Below are 13349 nucleotides of genomic sequence, written 5' to 3'. Positions count from 1 at the left end.
AGAAAAAAATCAGGTCATGTCATTCCTCTGCTCAAAACCCTACACTAGCATATACTTGGAATCAAATCAGAAGGCCTAATATAGCCTGCAGGGTCTTGCATGACCTGATTCCTTGCCTGTCTCTCTACCACCACATACCTCTTACTGCTCTTTCCCATGCAAGCAGCATTCCAGGGACACCGACTTCTTTGCAGGTCCTCAAACACTCCAAGCATGCTTCTGCCTCAGGATCTTTGCACTCGCTATTCCATCTTCTTGGAATACTCTTACCCAGGTAGTTACATTGCTTGCCCCCTCACTTCATTCAGCTTACTGCTTTGATATCACCTCCTCAAAGAGGACTTCATTCTTGGAAGGAACAAAATAGCCCTTTTTGTCAATGTCTGTTCTCTTAAATTTACATTGCTTCATAGCACTTATTACTTCCCATTAATTATTTGTTTACCTGCCTTCCTCAGCCAAATATGAACTCTATGAGGTTAAAACAGTCTTGTTTACTATTCTCTCTCTCTCTAGTGTCTGAAACAGGGCCTGGCATCTAGTAGATGCGCAATTACCATCTGTTGAATACAAATGAATGGGAGTCTGTTGATTCTGGCATGAGCACCACACTGTTTTCATCATTTAAGTATTATAATGTGTCCTAATATTGCTTTGGAATGAATAAGAAAGGCTGTTTAGAAAGGCATGGGTTTTAAGAGGAGACAGATACTGGTTCAGATTCTGGATCTATCAGGTAGTAGTTGCATGGCCTCAGTCAAGTTGTTGGACCTCTCTAGGCCTTAACTTCCTTGGAGTTAATATGGGGATAATCATACTCATAACACAGGGTTATTATAAGGAATAAATGAGATAATACATGTATTGTGAAATTCTTTTTAGAGACAGGGTCTCGCTCTGTTGACCAGGCTGGAGCACAGTGATGCAATCATGGCTCACTGCAGCCTCAAACGCCTGGACTCAAGCATTCCTCCTACCTCAGCCTCCTCAGTAGCTGAAACTACAGGCACATTCCACCATGCCCAGCTAATTTATTTTATTTTATTTTTTTGTTGAGATGGGGGTCTCACTTTCTGGTTCAGGCTATTTTCAAACTCCTGGCTTCCAAACATCCTCCTGCCTCAACCTCCCAAAGTGCTGGGATTACAGTGATGAGCCACCACGCCCAGCCATATTGTGAAATATTTTTTAGGCAGATTACAAAATATTATAAATAGTATAATCTCATTTTTTACAATAAGTGTTTGTATTTTTAAAGATGTTTGCAAGGGTATAGCCAAAAATATTGACAGTGGTCATCAGTGGTAAGCTTGGGAGTGATTTTTATTATCTTTTTTTATAGTTCTGTCATTTTTATTTGTTTACAACACAGTACATTGCTTGAATTGTCAGGGGCAAGAAGCCACTTTCATTTTGAGAAAATATAATGAAAACAAGACCATAACCTTTCACCACACTCTGTCACCCATCTACTATGGCACTTGGGCAGTCATAGAAGCTTGATAAGTAGGTTGGCAGGGGAGGCTGGCCAGGAAAAGAGGGCCAGCAATAACTAAGAATAGAATTGGGGTATAACTCAGTTTATTATGTTTTCTAGACCATTCTCCTTGCATAGTCAGGTTGGTAAGAGGGAAACTGAGCCTCAGTTTCCTTGTCAGTATCCACACCTCAGAATAGTGTAGAGATCAAATGAGAGAATTTCTCCATAGCCAAGAAAGTGCATGGGGGTTAAGAGCACAGCTCTGGAGTAGTTAGCATGAGTTCAGTTCCTAAGTCCCTCATTACTAACTGATGACTTTACATTTTCTGAATCTGTTTCCTCTTGTCCAAAATAGGGGGAATAATTTGGGCTTGGCAAATTTCCTCTGAGGACTCAAGGAGGACATGGCCTACTGAAATCCATGAACTACTGGACTGTCTCTATTCACCTTATGTCCTACTTTGCACCCAGCCTCTCCACCACAGCCTTTATAATAGAGAATAGAGGAAGGAGAGGGACGCAGAGCCTCTTCTCACTCTAGCCACATTTTCCTGGGCCTTGTTTCTAAGCAATGGAAAGCCAGGAAGGAGAGTCAAGAAAGGTATGGATGAGTCATCATCAATTCCCTTTGTACTGCCAGAACAAGTGTGCGAAAGAAGCCATGTACCCATCTGCCCACTGACATTCAGACAACCATTGTACAATGAGAAGCACTTGGCTGCCTGGCGAAGAATGAAAAATAAACATGGCAAGGCCAAGATGTCTAAGATGAATCAACTGGGCAGTGATGGCAGGACAACAACAAAGAGGAGTCTTATTGTTTTGCACAGCCTGGTATGCATCTGGCCCCAGAGCCTATTAAGATCAGTACTGTGTCCCCCCAAACACCAACCATCTAGCCCAATGGATTTGTAGAACTATTCATCAAGATGAAGTGGGTTTTATTATTGTGGATATTGTTAGCTGCAAAACACAAAAGATGCAGAGGAGGAAGAATTATTATGTTCCTCTTTTGTGATATTCAACGGTTTGAGTCATGCTAAGGAGGTCATCAGGGTGAGAGTGGGCATCTCCCATCCCTTTCCTTCCTTTTGTAACAGAATATTGAGACCTGTGGTATGCTGGGCCCCAGGGATGCAGAGATGACGCACTACATGCCCTGCCTTCGAGAGGTCAAGTGGTGAAACCAGGCAAGTGCCAGGCAATTAGAGTGCCCTGTGGTCAGGACATATTCCAAAAGGAACTGAGACTAACTGTCAGTGTGTGAGCAGCTCTACTTCCCACTGGGGGCACAAGCTGGTTCCTAAAGGATGACAGGGCACTTGCCAAGGGCAAAGGCCTTTAAATAGGTGACCAGCAAGTGACAACTGGATCATAGCAACCCGAATGTGTCCAGATGTCAGGAGAGGCTTAGTCAAATACAAGTCAGCATGCCAATTGAGTGCCCTTTTTGAATCTTAGAGCAGTTGAGCAGTTAAGGTAAATCTTCTTAACTTGGGGCATGCAAGGCCCTACAGATCCCCGCTCCCCACATCTGGCTTCAGTCACCCTTTCCAACCTCATTGACATTATTGGCTCCTATCCCACCCTTTACCCACTTCACTAAATACACCTGCATTTTGCTGCCTTTGTGCCTTTCCAGGTACAGTCTGATCACCCAGAGTCCTCTTCTCCATATCTGCCTCTTGCAGAGTCCAATCAATCAATTAAGGTCAAATTCTTCCTCCAACAAACCCAACCCTTGGGGTATATCCACCATCTCTACCCATATGCCACCAGAAAGAATCAATTTCTTCTTCTCTTTTGTGCCAAACACACTTAGTACCTCTGTTAAGAACTTGACACAACCTTCCTTGTGTAGCCAAATGGTTAAAAACACAAGCTGTGTTTTCAAGAGGGCAGACATAGAAACACCACCTGTGTGACCTCAGGTAAATTTACTAACCATTTCAGCCCTCAGTTTCATGATCTTTATAATGAGAATAATAATAATGTCTACTTACTAGAGTTATTTTTACAATTATATGAGGTAATGCATCTAAAGAATAGTGCCTGACACATAATAGGCATTCAATAAGTTGTAGCTCATTTTGTTATATGGCCCTCTTGTCCCCACCTTAAATTGTGAGCAATTAAAGGTCAGGGACTACTATTAATAGTATTGTGTTGTTACTGACCCTCTTATCTGTTTAGTGACTAGTACACAGTAGGTGCTTGATAAAGATTGTTAAGATCCTCTTGAATCTTTGCCTTGAAGATACTGGGGTAATTCTGGAGTGCTTCAAAGTTTGGATTTCTGATCTAAGATGTACCATAACCCTAAAAGCATAAGACCCATATGATTTACCAAATAGCCTTCTGATTTGGGGGAAACCCTTGACAGTTGAGCTGGTATGGGTCTATATTTGATAGGGCTTTTTTCTCAGGCCACATCAGACTAGTGAAATACTTGGGGTATGCTATGGTCTGAATATTTGTGTCTACCTTATCTCACATGTTGATATCCTAACCCCCAAGATGATGGTATTAGGAAGTGGAGCCTTTGGGAGATGATTAGGTTATAAGGGGAGAACCCTCATGAATAAGATTAGTGCCTTTATAAAAAAGAACCAAGATAGATTCCTTGCCCCTGCTGCCATGTTAGGTAGTGTGAAAAGACAGCTATCTGTGAGTTAGAAAATGGACCCTCACCAGACACTAAATATGCTGGCTTCTTGATCTTGGACTTGCTAGCCTCCGGAACTATGAGCAATAAATTTCTGTTGTTTATAAGCTACCCAGTCTATGGTATTTTATTTATCACCCTGAATGGACTAAGACAGGGCATGCAAGTCTATCATTCTCTAGAGCAGTCATGTGGATTACCTATGAGAAGATTTTAAAGGAACATTCTAGACACCTAGAAAAGGAAAAGAGCCATTGAGATCTGCTGGGAACAGCTGAAGGAACCACTGGGGAAAGAACAGTAAAGGAAGAGCAGCCCCATCCTTCTGCCAAGAAGGTGATCTTGTTGAGAAGTCGGGTCGGGGTTGGTGCTGGTGTTGTTTTAAATACCAGCTGAGTCTGTCAGTGAGTGTATGCTAGGTGAAGCAGAGAAAAACAGGAGGGAGTAGCCACTGCCATGCGTTGTAGCTAGTTACATTATTATTATTATTTTGAGACAGATTTTCTCTTTTTGCCCAGGCTGGAGTGCAGTGGTATGATCTCAGCTCACTGCAACCTCATCTCCCAAGTTCAAGTGACTCTTCTGCCTCAGCCTCCTGAGTAACTGGGATTACAGGCATGCACCACTATGCCCATCTAATTTTGTATTTTTAGTAGAGATGGTGTTTCACCATGTTGGCCAGTCTGGTCTTGAACACCTGACCTCAGGTGATACACTTGCCTCAGTCTCCCAAGGTGCTGGGATTACAGGTGTGAGCCACCACACCCGGCTTATCTTGCTCTGTTGCCAAGCTGGAGTGCAGTGGTGTGATCTTGGCTCACTGTAACCTCCACCTCCCCGGTTCAAGAGATTCTCCTGCCTCAGCCTTCCTAGTAGCTGGGACTACAGGCGCACATCACCACATCCAGCTAATTTTTGTATTTTTAGTAGAGATGCAGTTTTATCATGTTGGCCGAGATGGTCTCCATCTCTTGACCTTGTGATCCATCCACGTCGGCATCCCAAAGTACTGGGATTACAGGAGTGAGCCACCACGCCCAGCCCCATTATTTTTTATTAGACTTGAACTACCCTGGCATAGGCTTTATGTACTGTTCTTAGCTCTGATGCCATCTTACTTCCCCATCCTTGTTTTATCTCTGTCTCTGCTTTGCCATCTGGTTATTTTCCCCCTCCTGTTGAAGATGATATATTTCTTTGAACCACCACAAATCCATTTGGGAATGAGATAACATATAAATAAATAATCTTAAAAAAAAATACATTCCCATTTGATACTCAATACAGTCCAGTGAGAGATATGCTGATCCTCTAAGAGTATGACATTTGGGCAAAATCAAAAAGCTTGTAAATATCTTCTGGCCCCAAGTTTGGTACACTTTCCAGTAACAAACAACCAATGCATTGAGCCTTGACTATGTGCCCGACACTGGGTGAGGGGTTGAAGATTGAGAATTGACTTGGTATCAAGCACTTTCTCTCAGTTCTGTGAGGACAGTGTTGCCATCAACCCTGAATTACAAGTGAGGACTCTGAGGCTAACCACAGTTAGGTAACTTGATGTGCTCATACAGCAAAGCAAGTAACAGGTTCTATTCCATCCAGTGCTCCTTTGGCTCCCACCTAACAAAGGTAGATGAGAGTCTTAGTTAGAGGCCACATCCTGTCATTCACTCAGTCTGCTGGTTTCTAGTCCCATAGGTCTGTAATCTAAACACTAAGAAGTGCTAACATTCCTGGACTGCCCACCAGGTGCCAGGCATAATGCTAAATACTTGACTTTCATTATCTTGTAATCCTCTGAGGCAGGTACTGTTTTACTCTCTTTCCTCATTTCACTCCATCTCCCTCTGTACTCTCATCCACAGCCACAGCTACAGTTAGTACCTATGCTCAAATGAATGACAAACATCTATATCTAGACCAGACTTTTCTGAACATTCCAGACCACGATATCCAATTGCTTACTTAATTTTTGTTCTTGAATTTATTTGTTCATTTATTCAACAAATATTCATTGAGCACCTACTATATAAAAAGCATGATTCAAGATGTTGAAGATTACAGCAGTATAAAAATAGACAAGAATCACTTTCTCATGGAGCTTACATTCTGGTGGGGGAAACACAATAAAGAAGAAAAAAATGGAAAATATCTAGATAATGTGAAGAACTAAGGTGAAAAATAAAGCAGAGAGGAGAGGATATGAAATGTTGGAGTGCTGTGGAAATTGTAGATAGGATAGAGAGAGAAGACCTCGCTGATGTTGTAGTATGAATAAGGGAGGTGGAGGAGGTGAGAGAGATAAGGGAAACCTCTAAACACCTTAAACTAAATAGGACCAAAACTCAACCCACGAGTTTCTCCTCAAAGCTGAATCCTTTTTCAGTGTTCTCAATCTCAAGAAATGATCCCACCACCTGAGTTAGTTGAGGCAGAAACCTAGGAGCCCTCCTCACTCTAAGCTCTTTCTCCCTTCCTCATACCCCTGCCAACATATCCCATCCATCAACAAGTTTTGTTGATTCTAGCTCATGAATATTTCTCTTGAGATAACACACTTTTCCCCCACCTCCATTATTACCATTGTGATCCAAGCCCACGTCATCTTTCACAGCAGTCAGAGTTAACTTTTTCCAAACTCAGATTTGATAATGTTATCACCTCACTTAAGACTTACAATGGCATCACATTGCTCTTACTGGTAGAATAAAAACTAAACTCTCTTTCATGACCTGTACATGGTCTGACCCTAACCTCCTTCCCCAGTCTCCTTTCATACCAGTATTGCCCCTGCTTCAAATACACATACCCACCCCCCGGCCCACAATCAAACTAGCTTTATTTTAGAATCTTAAATCAGTCATGTTCTTACCAATATACATCCTGTTTACATGCTGTTCCTTCTTTCTGGACCGCCCTTATTCCTTTGTCTCAAGCCTATCACTCTCACCTAGTTATCACCCTGTTCCGAGAGCAGCCTTCCCTGACCTTCCTGATTCGATCATGTTCTCCTGTTACAGGGTGTCATGACCCTATGGATTTCCCCTTCCACACTTTCACAGATCCAATTTTACATCAAGTTTTGTGACTATTTGTTTAATGTCTACCTTTCCCACTGAACTGTAACTCCACAAGGACAGGGATCTATATGCTTATGACTAAAACCACAGTGCCTAGAATAGTGCTTGGCACTTAAGTAGGTGCTCAACAAATAAGTAAATGAATAAAAAACGTGAATGGACCACAATTTCACAGATGAAAAACTGAGACTCAGAGAGGTAAAACATATTGCTCAAGGCCACGTAACTGGTTAGTGGCAGAGCAGGGACTTAAATTGAAATCTGTTGATTTCATTTCCCATGTTCTTTCTCCTGCCTTTTACATTTTATACTTTTAATTTTAGATGTTTCATGTGAACACAATCATGCTGTAAAACCCCCCCAGGCTTTGTCCTTCCTAAGAAGTACCACTGTTAACATTTTGATATCTATGTTTCCAAGACTCATTCTCATATATATATATATATATACACACACACACACACACACACACACACACATACACATGGATAAACATATTGGGTTTTGTTTTTAACATTAATGGGATCATACTAGGTGTATTATTCTGAAAGAAGAATGATTTATTAACGTAACATTGTGCCTTTAGAGATCTTTTGTCAGTACCCAAGCCTGGCACACTCTTTTGCATACATTAAGAGATGCTGAAACATTAAATAAATGATTCATAAAATGCATGTGTCATTAAGTAATTAGTTTGTTATCAAAAGAGAGTCAGGTAACAGCATTTGGTATAGTTCCTTTATTATATGTTGCTGTGCTACATTTTAGAGATCCCCAGATGAGGAAGACAGTTCTTGCCTATATTCTGCCAGCATAGAATAGGCTAGAAGGCATGAGACAGCATGGTGAACTTAGGGCAACAAAAGTAGCTCTTTATTACCATGGCCTATAGTGCAAGGACAAATATGAGAGAGAAGGCTGAAGAGATAGGCAGTGGCTAGATCATGTACTGCTTTATTTATCATGCTAAGCACTGTGGCCCTTAGCCTGATGGCCCAGGGTAGCATATAAGGATTACTGGTTAGGAATGCTTTTGCTGCAAGTAGCAGACAATCTATTAATAATATATGTTTTTCTTAAATGTAGTAAGTCTAAACACAAGCAGTTGCTGGTTTTGCTTCAGTGGCCCAGCAATGCTCTTGGAGCCCAGGTTCTATCTTTATATTCATCATCCTAATTATGTTGGCTTTTCACCCCCATGCTTGTTACTTCATAGTGATCAGATGGCCACCATGACTCCAGGCATGTTCATATTCAAAGAAGTTAGAAAAAGAAATTGTCTGCTCTGAAGAAAGCAAAAGTTTCCCCAGGATCCCCCAGCAGACTGAAGCTTATGTCATTGGCTACAGTCGTGTTACGTGGACACCTCTAACTCCAAGAAAGCCTTGGAATATTTGTATTTAGATTTTCTATAATGAGGGCACACACAAGGATTGGGAATGGGTGTTATGGAACTCAGTCAAAATGATTTGCGTATGGGAGGATTTTAATTGGGAAATTGACAGGATCTAACCTATCAGTCACCCCTGCTCCTATGATGCCATTATAATTCTTGGAAAATGGCATTGGCAATCAGTCTCATATGTATAACCCGACAATGTTTGCTAAGAGAATGATGTAAGCTTCCTGGTTACATAGAGGGAATACATGTTGTCCTTGTTCAAGTATGATATTGCCAATTTCACCTGTAGAAAGATTCTGTCCATCAGTCTCCAAATTGTTGCTGTTGTCTTAAGGCTGTGTTGGAAAGCCCATACAGTTGTGACAGTTATAAGAAGTCCATTTAGAAATGATCATGGTTTGAACTGGTTAAACTCATAGGAGTGTATCTGCTGCCAGCTTCACCTTTTGGACAACCTCACCTGGCATTTGTATGTATGCCCTATCTGGGAGATTTAACTTACTGCCAGGAAATGCCACTAGCCACCAAAAATGGAGGACTATACTGAGGTCACAATCTCCATCTAGGCCTCAGGAAAAAGAGAGTATTGATTATTTAACTTGTAGATGATACTTTTGTAAACTACAAATATAAAAACAAATGTGGTCCAAAATGTATTAAGAAGAAAGAGGAGAAAGAGGAGGTCAATAACACAACAGCAAGAACAAGGACAAGAACATTAACAACTGGGAGTTCAGACTTTGCCAAGATCTTCTTGACCATAGCACTGAGGTGATAGGAGACAACTACTTCTTCCCACTCTTTCCTTATATCTTCTGTCAATTCAAAGAAGCTCAGGTAGTCATGAATCTGGACCTCCCCAGAGCATAAATCCTAGACTGAGTCCACAAGGACAGTGCCTGAAAAATGACTTTTTAGATGTGGTTGGGGTAATAAGAATAATTGATAATGTCTCTTGACCTCTGTGAATAACTTAATTATATAATCATATACTCTTTTCCTGGCCACCCAAGAGCAAACTAGGACAGCCCCATATCTGTTCAACCCACAAGAAACAGGAGGATGAATTGTTGGACAAAGTACCAGCTGAACCAGAATGTGGATGACTCAGACAAGGCATCCAAAGTCCTAGACTCTTTTCATCCCCAACTGGTACCCCTCTATATTAAGGACACATAGAGATTTTTGTAATTGTCCTTGTTTCAAAATCGAGAGGACAGGGAAGTAGTAGAGGCCACTTTTGTACTGAGAAATTAACTTCCTTTAAAACTATGGGATGTTGTAAAGGACAAGCCCATCTCAGCCCTCTCCCCCATCCACACATCTACGCCATTCATTTGTGACTAACAATTTGGACTTTTTAAAGTGACCTGTCCTATTTATATCAACAGCATTACTCTTTATTTTGGATGAACTGCCAAACCTTATGACTACCTGGAGGCTCTTGCTCACTAATTAGATAAGTGGCTTTCAAACAAAAGACTTTCCAGAAGCAGTCTAAGTATCTGTAATTTAAATAAGTGCCCCTGATTATTCTGATGTGTAGTCATTGGAAACTACTGGCTTAGAGATCATTCAGAAAAACCAAAAGACATCCTGTGGTACAAGGAAAGCTTCTCCCAGAAGGGATGACTCACCAGGAAAACATCCAAGCATGAGACCAACTTGATTCTATATCCACTTCTCTACCTACTGATTCATTCATGCAGCTGATCATCTAGCTAAAAACTACGATTTACAGAGTAGTTTAGGATGAGATTGAGTTCTGATACAGGGTAATGAAGGAACTAACATATCTTAAGGAACTAACATATCTTTGCCTGGTTCCAGAGATGTAGTAATACACATGCTAGGCAAGAATGTTGATCTCATAGAGCCTTCCCTATTCCTTGCTACCTACTCTATGTTGCAAGCTTGAGAAAGGATCCTGCATCCACAGCAGAAATTTGGGAGTAGAAGTCACCTCTGGTACAGTCAATTTGGGGGTGATCAGAGAAGAGGGTTACTTCTAGAAACCAACCTCTGACCTCACATGTTCTAGGATGATTTTTTAAGATGATATGGTTAGCATGGCAGAGACTATTTGTTCCCCAATATTTCTTCACTCCTTCTTCCATAATAACAGAATCTTGAGCAGGTCACGTGGCCACTCAGAATGGAGATTACATTTCCCGTTTCCATTGCAGAGTCAGGTTTGCCATAAGACTAAGTTTTAGCCAATGGGGTGTTAGTGGTGTGTGTGGTATCTGAGTTGTTACCTCTAATGGAAAAGACATTCCTTATCCTTCCCTTTTTCCCCTCCTCTCTGGCTGGATGTCATGGTGAGTCATCTTTCACCATACAGGTAGAGTAATATTTTAGGGATAGCAGAGTATGATGGTAGAAGGAACTTCGGTTCCTGAATACTTCATTGGGCAGTGTTTCTGTACTAGCCCTGCACTACCTTCCTCCTGATGGTTACATGAGAGAGAAAGCAACATTCATGTAGTTTAAGCCACTCTCATCCTGGGTTTCAGTTATAGTAACAGAAGCTATGTCCTAACTAATACTGTGTGCAATGAGAAACTCATTAATTACCAGAATGAGAATAGATTTACCAGGCTGGTATAGGCAAAATCCATATAATATTGGGTTGAAGAATGTGGAAAAAGTGTGGAAGTAGAGATAGTAAATGTAGGCAACTCTTTCAAGGTCGTCTGTAAAAAGAGGGACACTAGGGCAATAGATAAACAGTGGATGTTGCGTGAAGAGTAGGCTATGGTTTTGCTGGTATGGTGATAAGAGAATTATGAGCATGTTTCCAATATTATTGGAAAGCTCCAACAGAGCACAAGAAGTTAAAATACAGAAGTGGTGAGCGTATAATATAGTATACCTGAAATCTCAATACTTTGAGAGGCCAAGGCGGACAGATCACTTCAGGTCAGTTCGAGACCAGCCTGGCCAACATGGTGAAACACCAGCTCTACTAAAAATACAAAAGTTAGCCAGGCATGGTGGCAGGCACCTGTAATCCCAGCTAATGGGGAGGCTGAGACAGGGGAATCACTTGAACCCAGGAGGTGGAGGTTACAGTGAGCCGAGATCATGCAACTGCCATCCAACTTGGGCAACAGAGAAAGACTCAGTCAAACACACATACACACACACACCAGAAATGGTGAGAGGAATCGATGGAAAGCAACCTCTAAGGTCTGGATATACAGTAGCTGACACCTGTAATCCCAGCACTTTGAGAGGCCCACATGCGAGGATCAATGGAGCCCAGAAGTTCCAGATCAGCCTGGGCAATGTAATGAGACCCCGTCTCTACAAAAAAGAAAAAAGAAAAATGAACTGGCTGTGATGGTTGGACACCTGTAGTTCCATGAGAGGCTGAGGTGGAAGGACCCCTTGAGTCTCAGAGGTCAAGGCTGCAGTGAACCATGATCATGCCACTGCACTCCAGCCTGGGCAACAGAGTAAGACCCTGTGTCCACCCTGCCAAAAAAGGGAAAGAAACCCCTAAGGAGTCAGCAAGGATGAAATCCAAAACCCAGGGTAGAAAAAGGAGAGCTGGTTCTTCTGAGAAAGAAATAACAAGGAAAACATGACGGTAGAAACAAGGGCTGGCCAGGAATCTGAGGGTATTCCTCTATGAGGGAGGAGGCAAAGCCATCTGCTGAGAGTGTAGGTAGGATATGGCAGTCAGTTCAGGGGCTTGACTTTGAGTAGTGAGGTTTTGAGTAGTTGGGTAGAATAAGAAGGTGACTAAAAACAAAGAGGATTTCAGGCTGAGATTGTGGGCCAGGTGATTTTTGCAATCTACACGTCCAGGTGGTTTTCCAATCTACAAGTCCACACAGTTGTATGCTATTTCTCTGGAAAATATTAATTATAGAAAAAAAATTGAAAAAGTATAGATTGTATAGGAGCAGAAGGCTTAAAAACCCAAGGGAGACGATAACATTAGTAACAGATGTTAATAAAAAAGATAATACATTAGGAAGTTAAAGGAACTTCTCTCTAAAGATGAGGCAAGCATTTATTCTCCCAGGCCAGGCAGAGTGCTGGGCTCTAACCAATAACATCTCATGTAACCCTCACCACAACACATGTAGATAGGGATCACTAGCTCTATTTTTTATATATCAGATGGAGTCAGGTCAGGTCACATCAATGGTGAGGTAGAAAGTATAGAAATAAGCCGGATTTTTTTTCTTGATTTTAAAGTACATGCTTCAGCTTCCTCCACTCTGCTGCCTTGAACAGACCTTCCCTGGATACTAGAAAATGATGATCTATTTGAGAGGCAATTTTGCAGCAGGGAAAGTTACTGGTCTTTATCTGCAATTTCTCATTAGTCTGGGTTTTGAAAGCCTACTTGAACCATCTCTACTTGTTTGTGGGCTTTTTTCATTCTCATGCACTCTGACCTAAGTTGTGATGGGTAACTTGTTGCCAGGATATCTCTGTGATAGCCAGAATGAAAAGTAAACAATAGCAAAACACTACATTAATCTAGCTCTTTGTGATGCCTGCATTTCTTTTTGTTAAACTCATTATTTCTGAATCTTTCTTCGGGGTGGGGCCAGGGAAGGGAGAGAGCTATTAGCAACCTACTATTCTTTATTGAAAACCTTTATATAATATTCAACTATTACGATACAGTCATTTAACACCCAATCTACATCCCTTTTAGTTAAAATGCTGATGACTACATGACCAGATAAATTACAA

This window comes from Saimiri boliviensis, chromosome X (genome assembly GCF_048565385.1).
Source record: "Saimiri boliviensis isolate mSaiBol1 chromosome X, mSaiBol1.pri, whole genome shotgun sequence".
In the NCBI taxonomy this organism is placed as follows: Eukaryota; Metazoa; Chordata; class Mammalia; order Primates; family Cebidae; genus Saimiri; species Saimiri boliviensis.
The sequence above is the reverse complement of the archived record's forward strand: the minus strand, read 5'-3'. Positions refer to the sequence as shown.